This window comes from Rana temporaria, chromosome 3 (assembly GCF_905171775.1).
Source record: "Rana temporaria chromosome 3, aRanTem1.1, whole genome shotgun sequence".
NCBI classification, from domain to species: Eukaryota; Metazoa; Chordata; class Amphibia; order Anura; family Ranidae; genus Rana; species Rana temporaria.
In genome coordinates, this window is record NC_053491.1 from 450,890,187 (window position 1) to 450,917,081 (window position 26,895).

The 26,895-nt window shown below is 41.7% G+C and overlaps 1 pseudogene; it reads left to right on the forward strand.

Moving 5' to 3' along the window:
• Nucleotides 1–26,895, forward strand: part of LOC120933428 — a 44,717-nt pseudogene that overhangs the window by 16,016 nt on the left and 1,806 nt on the right.

Here is a 26,895-nt window from a genome sequence, read left to right on the forward strand (position 1 = left end):
GAAATATTTATATCAAGAGCTTTAGATGCCATTCAAAAAATATTTAACCAGAATTCCTTGACAACCAGACATTGCCACCATATGTGGAAGTGAGTACCTGGTGCGTCACAGCCTCTAAAACAATTCAGTGAGTATACAGGAGCAAATTTTGCTATTCTAGCTGGTACTAGGTACCATTGTGTCAAAACCTTATAATTTGTTTCTACATCAAAGCAATTAGGAGAGGAGTTCTTAGTGGCTAACCAGATGTTCAACCAGTCTTTAGCGTCTAATATTATGTTCATGTCTTGTGTCCATTTAGTCGCGTGCAAAGGTAATGTATTGTTCAAGTTTTTATTTATTAGTCGGTACAGAATTGAAATTAGCCCTCTGACATGTGGGTTGCTGATGAAAATCCGTTTAAATTGAGAGAGTTGAGTTAGTGAAGAGCCTTTGTTGAGTAGTGGTTTATAGAAGTTTTTAATTTGTAAGTATCTGAATAATTCAGACCTAGGGAGCCCGAAGGATTCACATAGTACAGGAAAGGAGTGGATGTTAGAATTAGATACTAGGTTGTGTAGGCGAGACAGGTTAGTGGAGGACCATGCTGAAAAGGATGTTGGGTATTTCCAAGCTAGATAGAAGGCAGGGTTCCTAAGAAAGGAAAGCAGGGGATTTTGTGAGGATTGAAGCATATGGGAACTTTTAAATTTATCCCAGATAGCTAGAGAGTGTTTTGTTATGGGATTGGATAAATGGGACCTATCAGCGGGTCTGAGCCATAGCAAGTTGGCTACTGACAACGGATCACTATCTATAGACTATATAACAATCCATAAAGGTATTTCATCTGTAGCGTGGTACTTAGATAGTGATGCTATCTGTGCAGCATTGAAGTAAGAGGAGAAGTTGGGTAGTCCCATTCCTCCTCTTAATTTATGGAGATATAGCGTAGATTTAGAAATACAGGGTTTAGTTGTGCCCCAAATAAAGGACATAACTCTACGTTGAGTAAGTCTTAGAAAGTAAGATGGTAGAGGGATAGGAAGTACTCTAAATAAGTATAGAAATTTTGGTAAAATTGACATCTTAACCATGTTTATCTTGCCGGTCCATGACAGTGGAAGAGAAGTCCATAATTTCATTAAACTAGTTGTTTGCTTCAGTAGAGGTAGATAGTTAGCAGCAAACAATTCTTTAAGGGAGACTGTAAGTTAAATTCCTTAATAAGGGAGTTGTTTCCAAACCCGATTAAAGGGTAAAGAATTTTGAGCGAGATGTAGATCAGATTGGGACAATGAGATATTTAGTGCATTTGATTTAGAGGGATTAACCACTTAAGACCAAGAAATCCAGGGGTGATTGATTTTGCAAATAATTTTAAATTAGAAGTTCTCTACCCCCAAGATACTGTTGCAATACATTATTGTTTTTACTTTCTCAATATATGTAAATGTACATATATACATGGCTGTTCCTTTTTTGTCCTGTATTGTTTACTTGTCCATTCTTTCCCTAACCTTCCTTCCCTTTCCCTCAACCCTCCTTTCCCCTTTTTTCCCCCCTTTTCCCCCCTTTCCTTCCCTTCCTCCTTGTTTAACTTATACTTGTGAAGTCTACCAAAAATCTTTCAAGTACATAATCTGAATCTAAGTAATTAAGGGGTACTTCACTATGCCTCCCCTTGCTCATTTACAACTTGTCCTTGTTTAAAATGATTACTTTTCAGGATTGCCATTCAGAATCTTCCCCTGTCCCTTTAAAATTCAATCCCATTGGCGGTATCCCTACGTAACAAATCATGATAAAAAGGGAGTACGGGTACCTGTCCAATTACCGTCCAAGATGAAGTTACTCTACTAGCCCCAGCTAAACACGCTGCCCTGTCTGGAGATGCTGCTAGTGTGGGATGCTCTGTGAGATGGAGATATGGAGATACGAAGACCTTAGCTCCATGCCTCTACGGCAACGGCCACATTAGCAGGACATGAGCAAGTGAAGCTGCTCTGTCACGAGCCATAGGAACAAACAGGCTTACCCAAATAAGTGGATTTCCTTTTTCCTGTCTATCCTAAATAGTAAGGATCTGATCCATGACATGAACTCGCAAAAAACAGGGACAGACGTAGACAGTGGACTAAGCTTGCCGGCGGGGTGGTAAAGTATGGACAATACTTACTTTTTTTGTACATAAATGACACCCTAGAAGCCTATACTTATATTCCAAAAGTCTCCAGTCCTAGCAAGCACTTTTCAACTTCAAAACCTGCAGTTAATCAAGAACGTACACTGCAGGGTGCAGCCAAGCATCCAAAAAAGCATAGAACAGTGTTCAAAGTGAAAGTTCTAACAGTGCCATTTTCTTGAATAAAGATGGATAGAAATTGAATGTTAAAATAATGCTATCACTATTCTCAATCTTATGATTAGCACTGAATAATCGGAGTATATACCAAGGATTGTATGTTTTCTCCAACCATTGAAATATAAAATTCCAAAACATCAGCGTTCTCAAGAACAAGCACCGCACTTTCGTCTTTTTGTTGGTACCTTATTGACTGCATCATTTTAAATGCTTAACAGGTCCTGTATCCAACCCTATATATAGGGTCGTTCTCCATCCCCCTTATCCACACTTTAATTACAAATTGCACTAGCCCACCGTCAGCCATAGATAATAAGTGACCATATGGGTCTCCTTTGGCTAATTAATAGTACCAATATACCGACTTGCCTTGATTGACCATGAGCTAATGCAATTTGCCCTGACATTGTTCAGTGTTATCTTGTATTGTTTTATGTCTTGTTTTATGTCTTGTCCTGTTTGTGGAAATGTTTATGTCAATAATTCACTTGCCTAATTGCGCCTAATCTGTTTTTAAGAATTATGCACTATCATTAATACGATATTTTTAAAATAACAATATATAATCTATTTATAGGATTAAAAATCTTTATTGATATATTTAAGTTTGATCACATTTTTGTTGCTATTTGTAACCCTTTACCCGGTACTCTATGACTGGGTACAGCATAGTGGTGAAGTGGTTAGCACTTTCATCTAGCAGCAAAAAGGGTCACTGGTTCGAATTCTGACCCCGACACCATCTGCCTGGAGTTTGCATGTTCTCCCTGTGTCTGCGTGGGTTTCCTCCGGGTACTCCGGTTTCCTCCCACACTCCAAAGACATGCTGGTAGGTTAATTGGATCCTGTCCAAATTGGCCCAGTATATATGTGTGTACAACTGTGTTTCCCAAGCGTGTCGAGATCCTACAGGGTAAGTGACTGCACCAGCCAGGAACACACTGGCTGCAAAAAGCGCCTAGAGGCAATTTAGTTTGCATGTGTAGCGCTATACAAGTCATTCATTCAGTCGTTTCTTTTCCACCACACACCACCTGTGCTTGAGATGACTCTCTCCCTAGGAAGGAACTCACTGAAGCTCAATGCAACTCATTCTCATGTTTGTCAAAATGTGCTTTTATGTCAACTATACACCACAATTTTGGACGGCGGTAATGCTGGGTTATTTCTTCATTGAGCTGACATATCCCTGTATATTGAAAAAGAAGAGACAATCTTCAATGTTGTAGTAACTACCCCAGAAGTATGTTTTTATTTACATTATTTACTTTTCCTGCACCATTTTATTCTGTACTAATATGGACTTTTGATGGACTTTTGTTTTTGCACTTTGTGATTGTTTTAAGGATATAATAGATCCACAGTACCACTTGTTTGAGATGGAGTTGCTTATACTCTGATGAGTCCGCTTCCCCCACCCCCCACTGGGAGAACACAATGGCTCGGTGGAAGGGATTGCCTAGTCAACACTCCCTGTGTTGATAGGGAAATCAAGTTAACTTTTTCCTGAATCCCGTAGTTGCAAAGGCCTAAAGGTTATTTTTTTCTAAATGTATATCAGAATTGAAAGCAAATGAAATGTACCTGATCATACTGATCCATACCTGATAATGGTCAGAAAATAACATAATAAAACAGATTATAACAATGAAAACAAAACAAATAGAGCAACACCCATGTGAATGACATTCTTTAAGTGGCCCTTCTGTATTTACATTTCCTTTGTTTGAAGAACCTGTTTGACCATCTGACATGACTAATACAAATTTGTTTTGATACTATGGGGACATTGATGGTTCTTTGTCCCCACCACAAATACAGGTTCACTAAACTTAATAAATATTTATTAACAGAATACAATTATCAATGAAATTATGATTAGAAAACATTCATCATAGTTTATTCTCTATCTCTCATGCTATATAGGTAGATACAGTTGGATGCTCAGGTATAATCCACCCATCAACAGGCCAAACTATCTTTAGATTCCTGCTGAGTTCTATATTAAGCAGCCAAGCATGCATTTAGACAAACTGCTACTCCAAGTGGGTCTGCTGTCACTGTCCTCTATACTCTTCAATTATACAAGTGGTAGCCCAGTTCGTCCAACCGTGTACAATATAACATTCAATAATCCAGACGGCTGCACTTCTGAAAAATACCCAATCTTTATTGCGTTAGTAAAGTCATTCCTAGAGAGACTAAATAGGAGCTCTTGTGCTGGAATTATTGTTCATGGCGATATGTCACACGTGTGATGTGATTGCGGCTTACATTCGTATGAGCACCCTGGGCTTGTATTTGCATTTGCTCGGGTATGCGGAGCAATGGGGATTTCAAAATATTTTATTTTATTTTAATATAGTTTTATATGTATTTTTTTTATTTACATTTTTTATTTATTTTTACTTGATTGCTATCACAAAGGGTTAATAAACCCCTATGTGATAGCATTGGACAGGTGACAGGTACTCTTTATGGAGACAGTAGGGGTCTATTAGACCGCAATGTCCCCCCTTCCCTTCACACCATGTAACCAAGCATAGATCAACTTGGTTAGATGTGTCCCCTGGCTGCATAAGAAACAGGAAGTGACATCAATTCAGGATTAATTGTTTGCAGATAAGATCGAGGCATGGATTTGCCCTGGTTTCACTGCAATCTCTCTCCCCATCGGCAGTTATGTTCCTGGTCACTGGTAAGCGCGGGACAGCCTGGGTACCATGGGAAGAGGGGGACCCCTGGCAGAAGGGGAAGCACAACACTGCCTGCTGTGTGAAAGTGAGCGGCAGCTATGGAGCTTCCACATCACTTTCACTTTGAAGCCAGTCGTTGGCTAAACAAAACCTGCACAAGCTGGTGACTGCTAAAGTAGCCATCAGTTTGTGATTAAATGTTCACTCGTTGGATGTACATAGTACTCCCAAAGAGCTGAACTGGTTAAAGACCAAATATAATAGTAGCCCAGAGTGGGAATATAAGAGAAGAAAAAAAACTGAATGAAAATACCAAGTATACTACAGTGGGGATCGAAAGTTTGGGCACCCCAGGTAAATATTTGTATTAATGTGCATAACGAAGCCAAGGTAAGATGGAAAAATCTCCAAAAGGCATCAAATTACAGATTAGACATTCTTATAATATTTCAAAAAAAGTTAGATTTTATTTCCATCATTTACACTTTCAAAATTACATAAAACAAAAAAATGGCGTCTGCAAAAGTTTGGGCACCCTGCAGAATTTATAGCATGCACTGCCCCGTTTGCAAAGCTGAGACCTGCCAGTGTCATGGATTGTTCTCAATCATCATCTGTGAAGACCAGGTGATATCAATCTCAAAGGTTTTTAATGCCCAGACTCATCTGACCTTGCCCCAACAATCAGCACCATGGGTTCTTCTAAGCAGTTGTCTAGAAAACTGAAAATAGTTGATGCTCACAAAGCTGGAGAAGGCTATAAGAAGATAGCAAAGCGTTTTCAGATGTCAATATCCTCTGTTCGGAATGTAATTAAGAAATGGCAGTCATAACTGTTCAGTGGAAGTTAAAGCAAGATCTGGAAGACCAAGAAAAATATCAGACAGAACAGCTCGCAGGATTGTGAGAAAAGCAATTCAAAACCCACGTTTGACTGCACGATCCCTCCAGAAAGATCTGGCAGACATTGGAGTTGTGGTACACTATTCCACCATAAAGAGATACTTGTACAAATATGGTCTTCATGGAAGAGTCATCAGAAGAAAACCTCTTCTACGTCCTCACCACAAAAATCAGCGTTTGAACTTTGCAAATAAACATATAGACAAGCCTGATGCATTTTGGAAACAAGTTCTGTGGACCGATGGGGTTAAAATATAACTTTTTGGCCTGGAATGAGCAACGGTACGTTTGGAGAAGAAAGGGCACAGAATTTAATGAAAATAACCTCTGTCCAACTGTTAAGCATGGGGGTGGATCAATCATGCTTTGGGGTTGTATTGCAGCCAGTGGCACAGGGAACATTTCACGAGTAGAAGGAAAAATTGATTCAATAGAATTTCAGCAAATTTTGGATGGTAACTTGATGCCATCTGTAAAAAAGCTGAAGTTAAAGAGAGGATGGCTTCTACAAATGGATAATGATCCTAAGCACACCTCAAAATCCACGGGGGATTACATCAAGAGGCGTAAACTGAAGGTTTTGCCATGGCCTTCACAATATCCTGACCTCAACATAATTGAAAATCTATGGATGGACCTTAAAAAGCAGTGCGTGACAGACAGCCCAGAAATCTCAAAGAACTGGAAGACTTTTGTAAGGAAGAATGGGCAAAGATACCTCAAACAAGAATTGAAAGACTCTTGGATGGCTACAAAAAGTGTTTACAAGCTGTTATACTTGCCAAAGGGGGCAGTACAAGATATTAACTCTGCAAGGTGTGCAAACTTTTGCAGACGCTATTTTTTTGTTTTCTGTCATTTTGAAAGTGTAAATGATGGAAATAAAATCTAACTTTTTTTTAAATATTATACGAATGTCTAATCTGTAATTTGATACCTTTTGGAGATCGTTATGCACATTAATACAAATTTTTACCTGGGGTGCCCAAACTTTTGATCCCCACTGTATATAAAGTAACATGAAACTGTAAAATCATAACTGTCTAGAAGTATCTGTATACCCTCTACAGCTTCCTCTGTCATTGATATTGCAATCACAGTATCATCTCTTATAAATGCTAATGATGTGCAAACCATTGATTTTTTATTTATATTCCCTTCTATTGTCTTCCCTCCAAACATAAAATGTTAATGAACTTGTCATCTGACTGGAGCAAAAACTTGAATACAAATAAAAAGACAAGTGGACCTTTAAGCAATTGGAAACACACCTTACATTGTTCTGAATAGATCATTTTGGCCAATCCAAAGCTGTCTCATGTTAGTGAATGGGGGTGAAGTGAATATAAGGTGAAGCAGAACTCAGACAGGTAGAAAGATTACTGGCAGATAAGACGAACAAGGAGCAGCTGACGGATCCCAATATTACACCATACCAGGTAAGATATCGAACTTTCCATTAACATTTTTTTTGTTCTTATACATTTGTATCACATTGAATAGTCCTTGTCATTTGCATCTGGGTGTTGTCTTATTTTATTATCATGGTGTATTATTTTTAATAATACATTTCCACAATCATTAAGTCCCACCTTTCAAAAGGAAAGATATATTATTCAAAATGTATTTTTTTCTAGGCTGAAAAATATATTGCTATTCGATAACATGTCTGTAAGCTCATATTTTTTAATGTAGACAATGGCCCGGATTCAGGTAGATTTGCCCCTTATTTGCGGAAGCGCAGGGCAGCGTTTTTGCCCTGCGCCCCCGCAAATTTACTGCGCTACCCGCGATTCACGGAGCAGTAGCTCCGTAAATTGCGTGTGCGCTGTGTAAACTTGCCCTGCGTAAGGGCGCCTAATGTAAATGATCCCGTAGGGGGCGGGAATCATTTAAATTAGGCGCGCTCCCGCGCCGAGCGTAGAGCGCATGCTCCGTCGGGAAACTTTCCCGACGTGCATTGCAGCAAATGATGTCGCAAGGACGTCATTTGCTTCAAAGTGAACGTGATTGGCGTCCAGCGGCATTCACGAATCACTTACGCAAACGACGTAGATTTCAAATATCGCGACGCGGGAATGACGGGTATCCTTTAGCATTGGCTGCGCGTGCTATTAGGATGTGCAACCTTACGCGAAACCCGACGTACGCAAACTGCGTAAATTGCGTACGCAGGGCTCGCGCAACGTTGTGAATCGGTGTTAGTATGCAATTTGCATACTATACACTGAGCACAATGGGAGCGCCCCCTAGCGGTCATCGCTAGAATGCAGCCTAAGATATGCGTGGCATAAGAGCCCTATGCCACGCAGATTTTAGGCTGCAGTCGGCGTTACGATGTTCCTGAATCAGGAGCATTCGTAACGCCGGGGCAAGTAAGCAATTGCGCTGTGTAACCTATGGTTACACAGGCGCAATTGCTTCTTGAATCTGGGCCAATGTATATAATTAAATACCTAAGGTGCAATTGTTTTTTTGACTATATGTAAATAGAGATTTGTATGTGCAAATTTTTCAAAGAAGCCAAAACATTTCATTTCATGTTAGATATAATGTGGAAGGGTAGAACATCTATCAATTTTAATTGCTGTTAATGAGAAAATTGAGTACTGTCCGTGATACTTTTTTTATTTGCACTAACATACAATTTTTCAGGACAAGCTTTTGGGGTGTTTCCCCTTATTCAAGGTCCAAGCAGTAGGGGAAACACCCCGAAAACTTGTCCTGAAAAATTGTATGTTAGTGCAAATAAAAAAGTATCACGGACAGTACTCAGTTTTTTCTGTCACAATTGCACTAATACAGCTACAATCACGTCAATTGCTGTTAATGAGAGACCATTGTCAAAAAAAAAAAAAAAAAATTGTGGGAAATCCAAAACATATGGTAATTTTGGAACAGGGGGTCAGGAGAAATCTTCCAATGGGGACAGATGACAGTGACAATGAACGTGGCAACTATCTAAGAGAGGACTTCCTCTCACTTTTAAGATATTTGATCTTATATATTGTTGTGTTTTCACTACAGGAAGTGATTAAACTGTATTAGGTAGATTCACAAAGAGTTAGGCCGGCTTATCTACAGATAAGCCGACCTAACTCTGAATCTAAGCCGACCCATGTTTAAGTGTATTCTCTAACAGAGATACACTTAAGCATATCTAAGATAGGATGGCTTGCGCCGTCCTATCTTAGATTGCAATGTTTTTGCTTACCACTAGGTGGCGCTTCCATTGCGGCCGGCGTAGATTATGTAAATGAGCATTTACCGCGATTCCCGAATGAACGCGAGCCCGCCGCAGTCGATTAACATCGTTTCCGTAAGCGATAGGCCGCCTAAAGTTATAACAATGTTAAGTATGGCCGCCGTTCCCGCCACGAGGTTCGAATTTTTTACGTCGTTTGCGCAAGTCGTCCGCGAATCGGCATTTACGTTGTTTACATACACGTCGAAATCAATAGGCCCGTATGGCCTACTTAGCCGCAATGCGCACTGGGAAATGTAGTCGCCCGGCGCATGCGTAGTGTCAAAAAACGCCAAAAAACGTGAGGTCAAGCCTCATTTCCATACAACACGCCCCCCTCCAAGTCATTTGAATTAGGCGCGCTTACGCCCGCTCGTTTTAGGCTACGCCGCCGAAAATTAGCAGGTAAGTGGTTTGAGAATCACTACTAGCCTAACTAATTTACGGCGGTGTAGCCTAAAAAGACTAGGCTAGACCGCCCTAAAGTTAGGCGCCCCTACGTGAATCTACCTATATGTAAGTAAATATACCTTATGGAAATCAGACCAGATAAAAATGATAAGAATTCTAGTATTCTCTACTCTATCCAAAGAAAAATATATATAGGTTGGAGTTATGAGGGGACACTCATACATGGACAACCACCTAATGCTAATGAAGTTCTATGGGTTTTGACAATTAGTAGACACCTTTGAGTACCCTTGTGTGATTTTGGTTGTACTCCCTTGTTTTGAAGTTGCACACCTCCTTATTATCTCCTCCTGTGGTCCACTCTGTGTTTCCCTTTGGGTTTGTCTCATGGGATCCATGGATTCATTTGGGGTCCCCCTGGGTTTGGCTCTTGAGCTCTCTGGTTTATCCATGTGGGTGGTTGGAATGGTTTGCATTAACTCTAAGGCCGCGTACACACGGTCAGTCCATCCGATGAGAATGGTCCGACGGACCGTTTTCATCGGTTCACCGCTGAAGCATACTGATGGTCTGATGGGCGTACACACCATCAGTACAAAAACCGATCGGGTCAGAACGCGGTGACGTAAAACACACGACGTGCGGAAAAAAACAAAGTTCAATGCTTCCAAGCATGCGTCGACTTGATTCTGAGCATGCGCGGGTTTTGAACCAATGCTTTTGTGTACTAACCATCGGTTTGGATCTATCGGTCAGCCGTCCATCGGTTCGATTTTAAAGCAAGTTCTCTAATTTTTGTCCGAAGGACACGGCCTAATGCCCTGTACACACGATCGGTTTGTCCAATGAAAATGGACTGATGGATTTTTTCATCAGATATCCGATGAAGCTGACTTTCATCAGTCTTGCCTACACACCATCGGTTAAAAAAACAATCGTGTCAGAATGCAGTGACGTAAAACACAACAACGTGCTGAGAAAAATGAAGTTCAATGCTTCGACTTGATTCTGAGCATGCGTTGATTTTTAACCGATGGATTTCCCCACGGACGATCGTTTTTTTCTATCGGTTTTTTAACCATCAGATAATTTTAAAACAAGTTCCTAGTTTTTTCACCGATGGATAAAAAACCGATGGGGCTCACACACGATCGGTTCGTCTGATGAAAACGGTCCATCAGACCGTTTTCATCAGACGAACTGATCGTGTGTACGCGGCATAAGTGGGTTCCCGATGTAGCAAATGTCTAGAAGTATCTGTATACCCTCTATAGCAGGGATATGCAATTAGCGGACCTCCAGATGTTGCAAAACTACAAATCCCATCATGCCTCTGCCTCTGGGTGTCATGCTCATGGCTGTCAGAGCCTTGCTATGCCTCATGGGATTTGTAGTTCTGCAACAGCTGGAGGTCCGCTAATTGCATATCCCCACTCTATAGCTTCCCCTGTCATTGATATTACGATCACAGTATCATCTCTTATAACTATGATAATGATAAGTGCAAACCATGGATTTTACATTTAAATTCCTTCCTATTGTCTTCCCTCCAATCCTTTAAATGTTAATTAACATGTCACCTGACTGCAGCAATAACTTGAATACAAATGGTAACGCAAATAGATCTTTAAACAATGTGAAACACACCTTATATTGTTCTGAATAATTCCCTACAGCCAATCCAAACTCATGTTAGTGAATGGGGGTGGAATGAATATAAGGTGAAGCAGAGCTCAGCCAAGTAGAAGGTTTACAGTCGAAGAGAACAAGAAGCAGCTGAAGAATCCCAATACTACATCATACCAGGTAAGATGAATTACTTTCCATTATTTTAGGGTTCTCATACATTTTGATCAGATTGAATAGTTTTTGTTTCACATGTAACTGAGTAAAGTACTATTGTATTTTCATGGTGTATTAGCTATTTATATTTAATAATATATTTCTCTATTCACCCTTTCAATATCTACAGCACTTAAAAATATTTACATATTATTACATTAATTTTTATATATATTTACATCTATAATATTCTCCACACTTATGCTTAAATTCCATGTGCACTGCAAGCTCACTAATGGACCCAGTTAAAAAGTGGTGAAATGACCATACCACAGCCATACCGCACATTTAGGCCCCTCGTGTTCCCACTCGCAATGTTTCTAGCAAGATTTATACATGTTTCCACATGTTGTATATAGAGCATCTCTATGTGCATTTCTCAGACTTGAGCAGAGGTATATCTTGTCTATGTCATGCAAAAGAAGCTCATGCATACTTGTGCGAGAAAATAAAATGCTACACCACCCATCTCCGATCATCTAACCCAAACCTCCTCTACATCCCCAAGTACCAGGGCCGTCTTACTGAGCGGGTACCCCTGGGCACAGTCCAGGGGCCCCAACTGCTCATGGGGCCCCATCAGGACTGGCTCCAATCTAGGGGGATGCAGTATGGAGAGATGGGCTGCGGGTGTATCTCCCCTGCTCGCCCCCTCCCCTTTCTCCTGTCAGCCGAACAGGAGAAGAGCAAGCAGCTCCAATCTGTTTCGTTCGCCGTGACGCCCACCTTCCTGTCTGCTTTCCCCCATTGGCCACAGCAGAGGTAACACTGGTGATGCATCATGGGAACTGTAGTCCAAGCTGTCACCTGAGCCTCTGTAATCATTGTCGATTACAGAGCTTCTCCACCCGCCTCCCAGCCAGAAGTCTGCTTTCTGTGGCTGCCTTTGTTGATCCTGTTACTCAATATCTCACTCACACAAATGTCCTGAGTGAGATATTGAGTCCAACTTCATGGTGAACAGTGCAGGGTGCTGGAGAGGCAGATAATTTTTGCCCTGCCTCCTTGTAATGTGGCCAATCCCTGCTGTGCCTGTGCCAGCAGCTCCACCCCTGATGTGGACACACACAGACATCCATGTGCTGGAAGTATGGAAGGTGTGTGTGCTGTGCAGCAGAAATGGGAGGACACACACACAAAATTGGTAAGTGACTCCAGTGTCCAAACACCCCTCAACCCCCCACCTTTACAATTGCATATGTCCCTCCCTGGTCTCCACTGCTCTGAGTCTCTGATTGCAAACCAGTGGGTTCCACTCCTCTGAAAAGCAATCTACACATGGATTGTTTTACAAAGGTATTTGACAGGCAGTAAGGCGACCCTCACCACCTGTTTTACCCCCTCTAAATGCTGCATCACCCCACCACAACCACATGCATTGCATGCGGTTTTGGTGAAGATTCAGCACAGAACTTTTTATTTGAATGGGTTGCGTTTGGTGAGCAGTAAAGATTTTTGCATAGATCTTCGTATCAGCATTCAATAGGGGTATGGGCCTATAAGTAGAACAGATGGTTTTGTTCTTTTCCTGCTTTGGGCATTATTGTAAAATGAGCTATTAATGATTCTCACCTTATTTTTTCGTCTTCCCCTATCTTGTTTAAAAAGTCGCAGTTTTGGAACCAGTTGATCTTGGAATTTTTTTATAGTAATTAATTGTAAACCTGTCTGGTCCAGGACTTTTTCCTATTGGGGTATCTTTCAATGCAATCTAAATGTATTCCTGAGTAATTGGCCAATATGTATTCTGCTACATATTTGGTAAAACAAATTCCAATAAGCGTTTATTGATTGGTTTGTGCAAATGTTAAAGCATCTGCAAACTATGTTTTTTTTTTTTTTAGTTTTTCCTTTTTACTAGTAATAACTGTATTAGTGACTTATAATGGGACTGCGATATTGCGGAGGACAGTCAGGACCCTTTTGACATTTTTTGGGGACCAATGACACTAATACAGTGATCAGTGCTAAAAAATATGCACTGTCACTGTACTAATGACGCTGACTAAGAATGGGTTAAATATCAGGGGCGATCAAAGGGTTAACCTTGTTCCTAGCCAGTGTTTGTGCACAGTGTGGAAGGTGCTTTTATTAGGGAAAGGCATGGATTCATGTTCCTGCTTTTCAGGAACACAGGATCCATGCCTTCTGTATAGACAGAAGGGCTATCTGCCTTGTTTACATAGCCAGACCATCGTTCTGGCTCTCTGCCTAATGATCTCAGGTGCCGGCGGACATTGAGTATGCAGTACCGGCAGATCAGTTTCCGCTGTGTCTAATCACAGCTGCAGTGGGTCGTCGGAGGCACGCATGCACACCACAGACCCGGAAATGTTGGATTACGTACCTAGTAAATGGTTTGGTGCAGCAGTGCCACAATGTATCTATGCTATACTGGTGGCAAGTGGTTAAAAACAAAAACATTTTTCAATCAAGGAGAATAGCACAAAAAAACTCACACATAAGAAGGGAACTAAATATTATAAATCTGATCAGAGATTTAGACAGCAGACACATCCGATTTAACACAAAAGAGTTAATCAAAACCACTGTCAAAATAAACTGTAATTACTGTATAATATGAATAAACATTTGGCTAACCGATATAATGATTTATGTTAATATGGTGAATGTGGCACTGATGGGTGGGAGTGCAGGGCATTGATAGGTGGCACTAGTGGGCACTGAGAAATGGCACTAATAAGTGGCATTGATAGATGGCACTGATAGGCGGCAGTGATGGGCACTGATGGGTGGCAATAATGGGCACACTGATCGGCACTGGTAAGTTGCACTGCTAGGTGGCACTGAGGAGGTACTGATTGGCACCACTGGTGGCCATTGATAGGTGCCACTCGTGGGCATTGATAGGTGGCACTGGTGGGCACTGTGGACAATGGCAGGTGGCACTGGCAGGGGGTACTGACTGCACAGATGAAGCAGAATTGCCTCTTCCTCTTCGGGACCGATGTCCCTTACACATAAGGTGATCGGCTTTTTTTCTCCTCATGTTGTCAGCGTGAGGAGAAAATAAAACCATTACCAAGCTTTTGTTGACATCACGTGATCAGCTGTGATTGGCTGACAGCTGTCACGTATTAAGGGGCCGGGATCGGCCTCTTACTCGGATCTATGATCACCCGATTCTCAGTGACTCGGGTGATCACAGTGCGTGCGAAGGGGAGGATGTCTATTGACGTCCTCCCGGCAATTGGGGTCTGCGCTGTGCCTGTCATTCAGCTATAGCATGGACACCAAGTGGTTAAGCACTAGAAAGGGTTAACTATCACTTTCTTAATGTACACCAGGCGTGTGGGCTGTATCCCCATATTAAAAGAAAAGTGACTGTGCAGTCAATGTTCTACAACAATACTATCCCACATGTCTGTTAGCATTAAGGAAGTGCTGACTAAACAAAACTAAATCTAGTTAGGTGGGCCATAGACAGTTCGAATCTTGGCCATTTTCTAATAAACCAGACGAGATTCAAGCTATGTATGGGCAGGCTGAATGTATCCAGGTTGATTGATCGATCAACTTGGGTACAACCAACCTTCTGGAATTTACATGCGATTATTGCAAGTGGCTGTTATAGCCGTTAGCAATAATCACTGTATTGTGTGTGAGGGGAAGACAAGCTTCCTTCGCTGTACACTGATCTGTGCTGGATCAGAACACTGATAGACAGATCTACCATCTCCTGGTCATTAAATATCTTCTTCCTCGCTGCATCCATCCAATCCACCCATCCCATCCCATCCATCCACCGAATCCATCCATCCCATCCACCCACCTATCGCATCCATCCACCCACCCATTCCATCCACCCACTGCATCCATTCCATCCACTGCATCCATCCATCCACCCAACACATCCATCCATCCACCGCATTCCACCAATCCCATGCATCCACCCTCCCCATCCATTCCACCCACTGCATCCATCCACCCCATCCCATCCTTCTACCCCATCCATCTATCCACCCCATCATCCATCCATTCACCCGCTGCCTGTACTTTTTTTCTAACATAAGAGAAGGACGGTCCGGCAGCCATCCTATCATTGGTGAAAGAGGGGGTGGCGGCTGCCGATTGGCTGGCTGGCTGAAGCGCTGGATCATGGGAATTGTAGTCCGGCCGCAATCAAGCTCCTGGCGGTGGGAGGAACCAAACAGCGCAGCCGGACTACAACTCCCCCCTCCCAGGACTCAGAGGCAGCCAGGGCTTGTGGGAGGGGCCAGCTGGACGTGACTTGCGCGGTGACTTGTGGGCAGTGAACATCGGGCGTTGGCTCATGGGAGAGAGAGAAAAGGAGACGTGACAGAGCATCACAGCACAGTCATTTTGAGCAACAAGAGCAGATGCAGCTTGGAGGAAGTTGGCATCACCCCCCTCCGAAGAGGTCATTCAATCAAGGCTGAGGTGAAATAGATCCTGACACACCAGATGACCCCCACATCCCATGGGCACTAATTGGGCTGCGGTGGCGGGCACTAATTGGGCTGTGGTGGCAGGCACTAATTGGGCTGCGGTGGCGGGCACTAATTGGGCTGCGGTGGCAAGCACTAATTGGGCTGCCCTTGCAGGCACTGATTGGGCTGCGCTTGCGGGCACTGATTGGGCTGCTCTTGCAAGCACTGATTGGGCTGCGCTTGCGAGTCAGTGACAGACAGCCGAGGAGTAGGAAACTCAATTTAATTGACAGTAAGTGCATTTATATTCTGATTGCTTTTCAGTTGTATGATGTTGTATGTTGTGTGCTGTGTAAGCCCCGGTTTACACTGTTGCGATCTCTGAGCAGTGCGAGTTTAGCCATATGCTTGTATGGCTGAACTTGCATTAGTTTCGAGAAAAAAAAGGCACACGTGCCTTCTTTTTTCCTTCAGTGAAATCGGATCGCATGGGTCTTTTTACCCATGTGATCAGATTCCTGTGTGAGTTGCACTGCGATCTGTGAACAAGACTGCGGGTGTTATTAACTTTTTAATGATACCCACAGCAGTTCGCACAGGGCAGTGTGAACTGGAAGTGTGGTGCGGGAACCGGCTTTGTAATCGTGACGTTTCCTCCACCGCACCAGTGTGAGCCTGGGGTAAAAGTGGAGTTCCACCAACATGGGCACTGGTGAGGCTGAAATTATGTGAACTGGTAAGGCTGCATTGACGGGCACTGATCAGACTGCATTGAAGGGGACTGATCAGACTGCATTGATGGGCAGTTCTTGATTCTTTGTTTTAAATATTGTATTTGTTCCCGTTTTGTTTTATCACTTTGAAATAAGATATGTGCAGTGTGCATAGGAATTTGTTCACAGTTTTTTTTTATTTTTTTAACTATAGTCTGGCCCTCTAATGGTCTGAGGGACAGTGAACTGGCCCCCTGTTTAAAAAGTTTGAGAACCCCTGCTTTACAGCTTCCTCTGTCATTGATATTACAATCACAGTATCATCTCTTATAAATGCTAATGATGGCCCGGATTCACAAAGCACTTACGCCGACGTATCTCGAGATACGCGAAATTAAGTGAGGAAATTACGTTGAGGAAATTCAGCGTAGATTTAGCAGCGAATGGGAGCAAGTGCTTTGTGAATACTGTGCTTGCCTCTCTACGCTGGTTCGGCGTAGCGTATATTAGATACGCCGGCATAAATATGCGCCAATGTATGTGAATCCGGGCCGTAATGTGCAAACCATTGATTTTATATTTACAATTCCTTCTATTGTCTTCCCTCCAAACATTCAAAGTAGACCTTGAAAGGAATTGCAAACACACCTTCCATTGTTCTGAATAGATCCTTTTAGCCAATCCAAATCTGCCTCATATTAGTGAATGGGGGTGAAGTGAATATAAGGTGAAGCAGAACTCAGACAGGTAGAAAGATTACTGGCAGATAAGGAGAACAAGGAGCAGCTGAAGGATCCCAATATTACACCATACCAGGTAAGATATAGAACTTGCCATTTACATTTTTTTTGTTCTTATACATTTGTATCACATTGAATAGTCCTTGTCATTTGCATCTGGGCGTTTTATTATTTTATTATCATGCTGTATTACATTATTATATTTAAAAATAATTTCCCCAATCATTAAGTCCCACCTTTCAAAAGGAAAAATATATTATTCAAAATGTATTTTCTATGCTGAAAAATATATTGCCTTTCGATAACTTGTCTGTAAGCTCATATTTTTTAATGTAGATAATGGGCCGGATTCAGATAGAATGCTCTATCTTTCTCCCGGCTGTAATTTGGGCGCAAGTTCCTTATGCAGAAAGAACTTGCGCCCTTAGTTACGGCGGCGTAACGTATGTGTTGCGGCGTAAGCCCACCTAATTTAAATGGGGATGTTGGGGGCGTGTTTTATTTAAATTTGACTTGACCCCACGTATTTGACGTCGTCGTATCTCCTATCTGAGCCTGGCCCACAGTATATAATTAAATACCTGGGGTGCAATTGTTTTTTGACTATCTCTGAATAGAGATTTTTATGTGCACATTTTTATAAGAAGCCAAAACATTGATTTTCATGTTAGATATAATGTGGAAGGGGAAAACATTTTGAAAATACTCTATTGGTGGATTTTCAAGGCAATCCAAAAAAAGGAGTGTTTTTGAAAAATGTATTTATTATACAAAATTCATAACAAAAAAATCCATAGAAGGTTCAAAGATGCATATACTGTAGATATTAAAACATTGTATATTAGACATGTGCACACTGAAATATTTTGTTTCGGAATTTGGTTTTCGTCTGAAAAAATACATTAATTTAGTTACTCCCGAAATTTGTTTTTATCTATTTAATTTCCTTAAAAAATGCATTTGTCCGAAAATCAGAATTAATGAAGGTCGAATCTGTCATCGAAGGCTTATGGTGTCTGTCGAATGTTCTAAGAAGATTTGACGGAGCAGCTAAACTGTACGACGCCGCAATTGTACATTTCCGGTCGAATGTTCCGCCTACAAGCTATAGAAAAATTTGAATGTTGTATGACACTAGTAATAATTATATTTATAAATTATTATTACTAGTCAACAAACATTCAAATTCTTCTATAGCCTATGGGCTGAGCATTTGACCAGAAATCTATGATTGTGGTGTCGTACAGTTTAGCTGCTTGTCGAATCTTCTTAGAACTTTCGACAGACACCATAAGCCTTGAATGACAGATTTGACGTTTGTATGTTTTTCGCTTCTTCGTCAAATCTTCGTCATTCATGTCGAATGGTCTACCCCAACACTGTCTCTATAATGTCGAATCTTTTCTCTCTATGTAGAATAATCTTGGACTAATAGAGCTAAGATTAGGCACATTCGACCACAGGTTCGATAGACACAGATTGCTATTGTCAGCATCATGTCGAATCTCCTATCTATATCGAACTGTTGAAGTAACAAAAACAAAAATAAAGCATTTTTTTATGTCGGATCTTTCGGATTTTGGATTCTGCGCGTTTGTTTTCGCTTGTTAAAGCGATAACGAAAATACCCGAAATTCGGACGAAAATGCATTCAGACGAAAATGACTGCACATGTGACGAAAAAGCGGCACCGCCTGATGAAGATTTTAATGATTATTACCAATTGAAATGTTGATCAACCGTGCTTTTTCGTCACCGCCAGTTGATCTGGTGGTCCACGAATTATATAGCAGACAGTATCACTTTAACTCTTTCTTTCAATATACAATGTTTTAATATCTATATGCATCTTTGAACCTTCTATGTATTTTTTTATGAATTTTGTATAATAACTGAATTTTTAAAAAATACTCCTTTTTTTTGATTGCCTTGAAAATCCCCCAATAGAGGTTTTTCACAATTTTTTCAGATTACAAGGGATGATGGCAATTACGTGCGCAATCACATGAGTCACTTTGATTCTTTGTAATGTGGAAGGGTAGAACCTCTGTCAATTTTTGTTGCTGTCAATGAGAGACATTGTCAAAAAATTTAAGATAATGGGAAATCCAAAATATATGGTAATATTGGAACAGGGGGTCAGGAGAAATCTTCCAATGGGGACAGCTGACAGTGACAATGAAGGCGACTTTGAAGATATTTGATCTTACTTATTTTTGTATTTCCACTACAGGAAGTGATTAAACTGTATGTAAGTAAATACACCTTATAGAAATCAGACCAGATAAAAATGATAAGGGTTCTAGCTTTCTCTACTCTATCCAAAGTGAAAACAAATATATAGGTTGGAGTTATGAAGGGACACTCATACATGGACAACCACCTAATGCTAATACAGTTCCATGGGTTTTGGCAATTAGTAGACACCTTTGAGCACCCGTGTGTGATTTTGGTTGTACCCCCTTGTTTTTAAGTTGCGCACCTCCTTATTATTTCCTCCTGTGGTCCACTCTGTGCTTCCTTTTGGGTGTGGCACATGGTAACCATGGATTAATTTGGGGTTCCCCTGGGTTTGACCCTTGACTTTGCTGGTTTATCCATGTGGGTGGTTGGAATGGTTTGCAATAACTCTATTGCTCTGTACACACGATCGGTTCGTCTGATGAAAACGGACTGATGGATTTTTTCATCAGATATCTGATGAAGCTGGATTTCATCAATCTTGCCTATACACCATCGGTTAAAAATCCGATCATGTCCAACGCAGTGACGTAAAACACTACGACGTGCTGAGAAAAATTACGTTCAATGCTTCCGAGCATGCGTCGACTTGATTCTGAGCATGCGTGGATTTTTGACCGATGGACTTCCCCACAGACGATCATTTTTTAACCATAAGAAAATTTTAAAACAGGTTCTATTTTTTTTCATCAATGGGAAAAAAAAAACGATGTGGCCCACACACGATCGGTTCGTCCAATGAAAACGGTCCATCGGTCCGTTTTCATCAGACAAACTGATCATGTGTACAGGGCATAAGTGGTTTCTTGATGAAGCACAAGAGTGAAACATGTTGAAACCACCAATGATGGTCCTTTATATACAGGAAATATGACAAATGAAATGTTGATGTTGATTACATGCCTTTGTTTTGAGGTACAAATGTATCATATTTATCCAATTTGTCATTGGTTTTAACAATGTCTGAGTTGTAAATTCAACTATGTATTAAAAGTAATTTTTTTATAATACATACACCTAACAAATGTCTAGAAGTATCTGTATATCCTCTACAACTTCCTCTGTTATTGATATTACAATCACAGTATCAACTCTTATAAATGCTAATGATATGTGCAAACCATGGATTTTACATTTAAATTCCTTCCTATTGTCTTCCCTCCAAGCCTTTAAATTGTAATTAACATGTCACCTGCCTGCAGCAATAACTTGAATACAAATGAAAATGCAAATAGACCTTTAAACAATGTGAAACCCACCTTATTCCTTATTGAATTATTCCTTACAGCCAATCCAAAGTCGTCTCATGTTAGTGAATGGGGGTGGAATGAATATAAGGTGAAGCAGAGCTCAGCCAAGTAGAAGGATCACAGTCGAAGAGAACAAGGAGCATCTAAAGATTCCAATACTACATCATACCAGGTAAGATAAATTACTTTCCATTAAAATTAGTTTTGGTTCTCATACATTTTGATCAGGTTGAATAGTTTGTTTCATATGTGATATACTATTGTATTTTCATGGTGCATTAGCTGATTATGTTTAACCACTTGCCTACCAGGCACTTACACCCCCTTCCTGCCCAAGCCATTTTTCAGCATTCAGCGCTGTCGCACTTTGAATGACAATTGCACAGTCATGTAACACTGTACCCAAACAAATTTGTATTTTTTATTTGTATTTTTTATTTGTATTTTTTATTTGTATATTTTCGGGAGACCCGCGCGGGCGCGCTCCCATATCCTGCTGCTGCATCCATAGACAAACAGCAGGACTCACCACCCCAGGCGCCCGCATCATTGTATTTGATTGACAGCAGCAGGAGCCAATGGCTGTGCTGCTATCAATCTATCCAATAAGGACATGAGACACCGGCTGGAGCTGGTGTGCTCATTCCAGAGCTCAGGTGAGTATAAGGGGGGCTCGGGGGCTGCTGAATTAAAGAAGGTTGCTCAAATTCCCAGTGCACTGCAAGCTTACTAATGGACCCAATTAAAAAGCTGTGAAATGACCATACCACAGCCATACTGTTGCTTTAAAAAAAAGAGAGATACTTCACATTTAGTCCCCTCATGTTCCTACTCGCAATGTTTCTAGTGAGATTTACACACGTTTCCATGTGTTGTATATAGAGCTGCCCTATGTGCATTTGTCAGATTTGGACACAGGCATATCTTGTCTCTGTCATGCAAAAGAAGCTCATGCAACTTTTGGTTAAAGAGCTTTGTGCGATTTTTAAACGTGAGTTTTGACGCGATTGCTGTGCAATTCTGTTGTGCGACAATCAAGACAAAATCACACTGTGTTTGGGGTGCCATTAATCACTTGATTTTACCCCCTTTATGACCAGGCCATTTTTTTTCTATTCAGCACTGTGGCCCAGATTCACAAAGGACTTACGACGGCGTAACTCCTCGTACGCCGTCCTAAGTCCGAATGTGCGCCGTCGTATCTATGCGCCTGATTCTTAGAATCAGTTCCGCATGAATTTTGCCTAGATACGAGCAGCGTAAGTCTCTTACGCCGTCGTATCTTGGTGTGCATATTTACGCTGGCCGCTAGGAGCGCTTCCGTATATTTCCGCGTTGAATATGCAAATGAGCTAGATACGCCGATTCACGAATGTACGTGCGCCCGGTGTATCAAGATACGTCGTTTACGTAAGGTGTCGAACCGGCGTAAAGTTACCCCTCATAAAGCAGGGGTTAGTTATGTTGGGTATGGACGTCGGAAACATACGAACAGCGTCGTATTTTACATCGTTTGCGTAGGTTACGTTCACATCGACTAAGCATTGAGCGGGCGTAATTTACTTTGAAAATTCGACGTGAGAATCTGGGCCTGTGCTACTATAACTGGTAATTGCGCAGTCATACAACGTTGTAAGCAAACAAAGGGCCAGATCCACAAAGAAATTGCGCCGGCATATCTATTGATACGCCGCGTAATTTCAAAGTTCCCGCGTCGTATCTTTGTTTTGTATCCACAAAACAAGATACGATGGAATGAGGGATCGATCCGACAGGCATACGTCTTAGTACGCCGTCGGATCGTAGGTGTATATTTATGCTGGCCGCTAGGTGGCGTTTCCGTCGAATTCCGCAATTCCGAGTATGCAAATTAGCTAGATACGGCGATCCACGAACGTATGTCCGGCCAGCGCATTTTTTTACGTCGTTTGCGTTCGACTTTTTCCGGCGTATAGTTATAGCTGCTATATGGTGGCGTACTCAATGTTAAGTATGGCCGTCATTCCCGCGCCGAAATTAAATTTTTTTAGGTTGTTTGCGTAAGTCGTTCGCGAATAGGGATTTGCGTAGAATGACGTCACCGTCGTAAGAATTGGCTTGTTCCGGTTTAATTTTGAGCATGCGCACTGGGATACCCCCACGGACGGCGCATGCTCCATTCAAAAAAAATGTCGTTCACTTCGGGTCACAACGTATTTACTTAAAACACGCCCCCATCACATCGATTTGAATTGCGCGCCCTTACGCCGCCAAAGATACACTACGCCACCGTCTTACGGCGCGCATTCTTTGAGGATTCGAAGAAAAAAAGTAAGTTACGGCGGCGTAGTGTATCTTAGATACGCTATGCCCGGTGGAAATATGCGCCGCTGTACGTGGATCTGCCCCAAAATGTATAAAAAATCATACAAATAGAGCTTTCTTTTGGTGGTATTTGATCACCACTGGGTTTTTTATTTTTTGTGATATAAATAAAAAAAAGACTCAACATTTTGGAAAAAATATATATATTTTCTACTATTTACTATAAAACAACCCCCCAAATTCTTAAAAAATTTTGGCCAAAATTTATTCTGCTACATGTCTTTGATATAAAAAAAATCCCAAGTGTATATTGATTGGTTTGTGTGAAAGTTATAGGGCTAGATTCTCAAACACTTACGACGGTGTATCTCCAGATACCCCGTCGTAAGTCCGAATGGCCGCCGTCGTATCTATGCGCCTGATTCATAGAATCAGTTACGCATAGATTTGGCCAAGATACGAGCGGCGTTTTTTACTGTCAAAAAAAAAAGATACGAGCGGCGTAAGTCTCCTACGCCGTCATATCTTGGGGTGCATATTTACGCTGGCCGCTAGGTGGCGCTTCCGTTGATTTCCACGTTGAATATGTAAATGAGCAAGATACGCCGATTCACGAACGTACGTACGCCCGTCGCAATTATTTACGCTGTTTACGTAAGACATACGCTGGCATAAAGCTAAAGCTGGTCTCTAGGTGGCGCAGCCCATGCAAGGTATGGACGTCGGAAAAGGCGTATCTTTTTACGTTGTTTACGTAAGTCATACGCGAATAGGGCTGTGCGTAGGTTACGTTCACGTCGTAGGCAGTGTTCGACGTATCTTAGGCTTTGTATCCGATGCATGCGCACTGGGATACGTCCACGGACGGCGCATGCGCCCTTCGTTCGAAGCGTCATTTATGTGGGGTCATGCTTAATTTACATAAAACACACCCACCTCTTCCACATTTGAATTATGCGCGCTTACGCCAGCGGATTTACGCTACGCCGCCGTAACTTAGGACACAAGTGCTTTGTGAATATAGCACTTGCCTCTCTAAGTAGCGGCGGCGTATCGTAAATAAGATACGCTACGCCCGCACAACGTAACGCCACCCTACGTGAATCTAGGCCATAGTGTCTACAAACTAAGGTACAGATACTGGAATTTTTACGATTTTTTTTTTTTATACTAGTAATGATGGTGATCAGCAACTTAACCTCCCTGGCGGTATGATTCTTTCAGAACAAACATGCTGAAAGCGGTACCATTATTTGCAAGGAAATTTGGCGTTTTATATTGTAGGTCTGTAATTTTTAGAAATAACTCACTTAAATCTGACCAAACAAGATTCTAATAGGCATCCCGGGTATGACATTTTTTTAAAAACAAAATTATAAATTATAATATAATAAATAATTATAAATAATTATAACAAATAATAATATAATTATAATAAAAATTATTCAATAATGTAATCAAATTAAAATCACTGAAATTTGCTCAGTTGCAGAATTGTTGCTGTCATTATTTTTTTTTTTATGACGAATTTCCCCACAAATCGCTATCGCACAATTCTGCAAGTGATTATAATTTATTATCGCTGTTTTTTAGCTGATCTAAAACTATTTTTGACATAAAGGGACACTTTTGGTTGCTATGGACAATCTACAGTTTGCAGGGAGAAAGAAACGTTTTTATTATATAAAATGACATGCATGACACAGGACAGACCACTAGGGACAGGGGTGTGTGTTTTTTTTACATACAGTACTGTAATCTATAAGATTACAGTATACTGTATGTAAGGTGTTTGTTTACGTTTTTGAATTTGGCGCCGTTCTCCGTCCCCGTGCGTCATAACGTCGCAGGAAACGGAGATCGGCGTCACACGGAGGCACTATGTGAATCGAGCGAGGTCCCGCTCACTCACACAGCGCGGTGGCATCGCTGGATCCAGGGACAAGGTAAGTAAAAAGTGCCTGTGGATCTAGCGAGGCAAGCCCGAGTCTGACTCGGGGTTACCGATCGTATCAGGAAAATCTAACCCTGAGTCAGTCTCGGGAACACCGCCAGGCAGGTTAAAGTAAGACTGTAAAAAGTGTGTCAGAAAATCTGACACTCACTAATGCTGAGTTGTTTCAAAGGATTGCAATAAAAAACGCTGCTGCTGCCATGCGTTCCACCAAAAACCGGAAGTGACGTCCCTCCTGTTTTTTCAGTTGGAATGCACGCCAGCAGCGCCATTTTCTATTGCAACTCTTTGCTAAATCTATGCCTGTTTTAACCTACATTTTGTAAGTACCTTTTTTTTAAATACCTTTACAAAGCAGTACTTCACTATAGTCCCCTTCTGTTATGTTGTTTTGGGTACAATGATCCACCCTTGATGAGCATTGGAGATTTCCCATGTATCCTGATGTGAATAGCCGTCCCTGTTAAACATTCTGGCCCAGATTCTCAAAGGGCTTACGACGGCGTAATGCCGTGTATGCCGTCGTAGGTCCTAATCTGGGTCGTCGTATCTATGCGACTGATTCTTAGAATCAGTTACGCATAGATAACCATTAGATCCGACAGGCGTAAAGGCTCTTACGCCGTCGGATCTTAAATGCAATTTTTTTTTGTCCGCTAGGTGTCGCCTCCGTCGTTTTCCCCGTCGAGTATGCAAATTAGCTAGATACGCGCTAGAACGTACGCGCGGCCGACGCAGTAAAGTTACGACGTTTACGTTAGGCTTGTCCCGGCATAAAGTTGCCCCTGGGTATATGAGGCGCAGTCAATGTTAAGTATGGCCGTCGTTCCCGCGTCGAAATTTATAAATTTACGCCGTTTGCGTAAGTCGTCCGTGAATGTGGTTGTACGCCATTTACGTTCACATCGAAACATCATTTGGAGCAATGCACCCTGGGATATTTTATGGACGGCGCATGCGCAGTACGTTCGGCGCAGGAACGCGCTTAATTTGAATGCTACACACCCCCTACCTGCCCAATTTGAATTAGGCGGGCTTGCGCCGGGTGATTTACGCTACGCCGCCGCAACTTTACACGCAAGTGCTTTGTGAATAAAGCACTTGCATGAAAAACTTGCGGCGGTGTAACGTAAATGACATACGTTACGCCCGCCCAAATGTACTCCATTCTACGAGAATCTGGGCCTCTAAGCCTGAAACAACCCCTAGACTGAAAAGTGGGTGGGGACACAGGAGGGAGCGTGACGCACCTTGAGTTTGGAGCACGATTGCACTTTATGAGTTGGAGCACATCATTCACCAATATATGGACATTCATTTACTTATTTTCTCATATATCATTTACACTATTGTGAGCGCTGTAATATATTAATTTCATTTTTTGAGCTACAGCAGCCTCCAAACTGCAGTCTGTATTTTATTATTGAGTCACAAAATGCAGATTATAATGGGTTGTAACTTAGCCATTTCAGAATTTTAGAGAAAAGTGTATACCAAAATGTATTTTCCATTTTTCACTAGCTACTAAGGGCCATATTCTCTAAAAATATCCGCCTGCTGCGCTTAGGGCACTTACACTCCGCTGTCCCAACTTACTGGAGCGGGTGCTGTATTCCCCAAACACTTGCTCCATAAGTTGGGACAGCGGAGTGTAAGTGTCCCGGCGTAGCCTGGCGGATCTCCAAGGGGGCGTCTTCTATTCAAATGAAGCGCGCCCCCGATGCGAAAGAACTGGGCATGCGCCGGGCTGCAAAAAGCCCAGTGCGCATGCTCCAGTTCTCGGCGGAAAACGTCAATGACGCCGACGTGTGCGTCATTGACGTAAAGTCGTATTCAAGAAC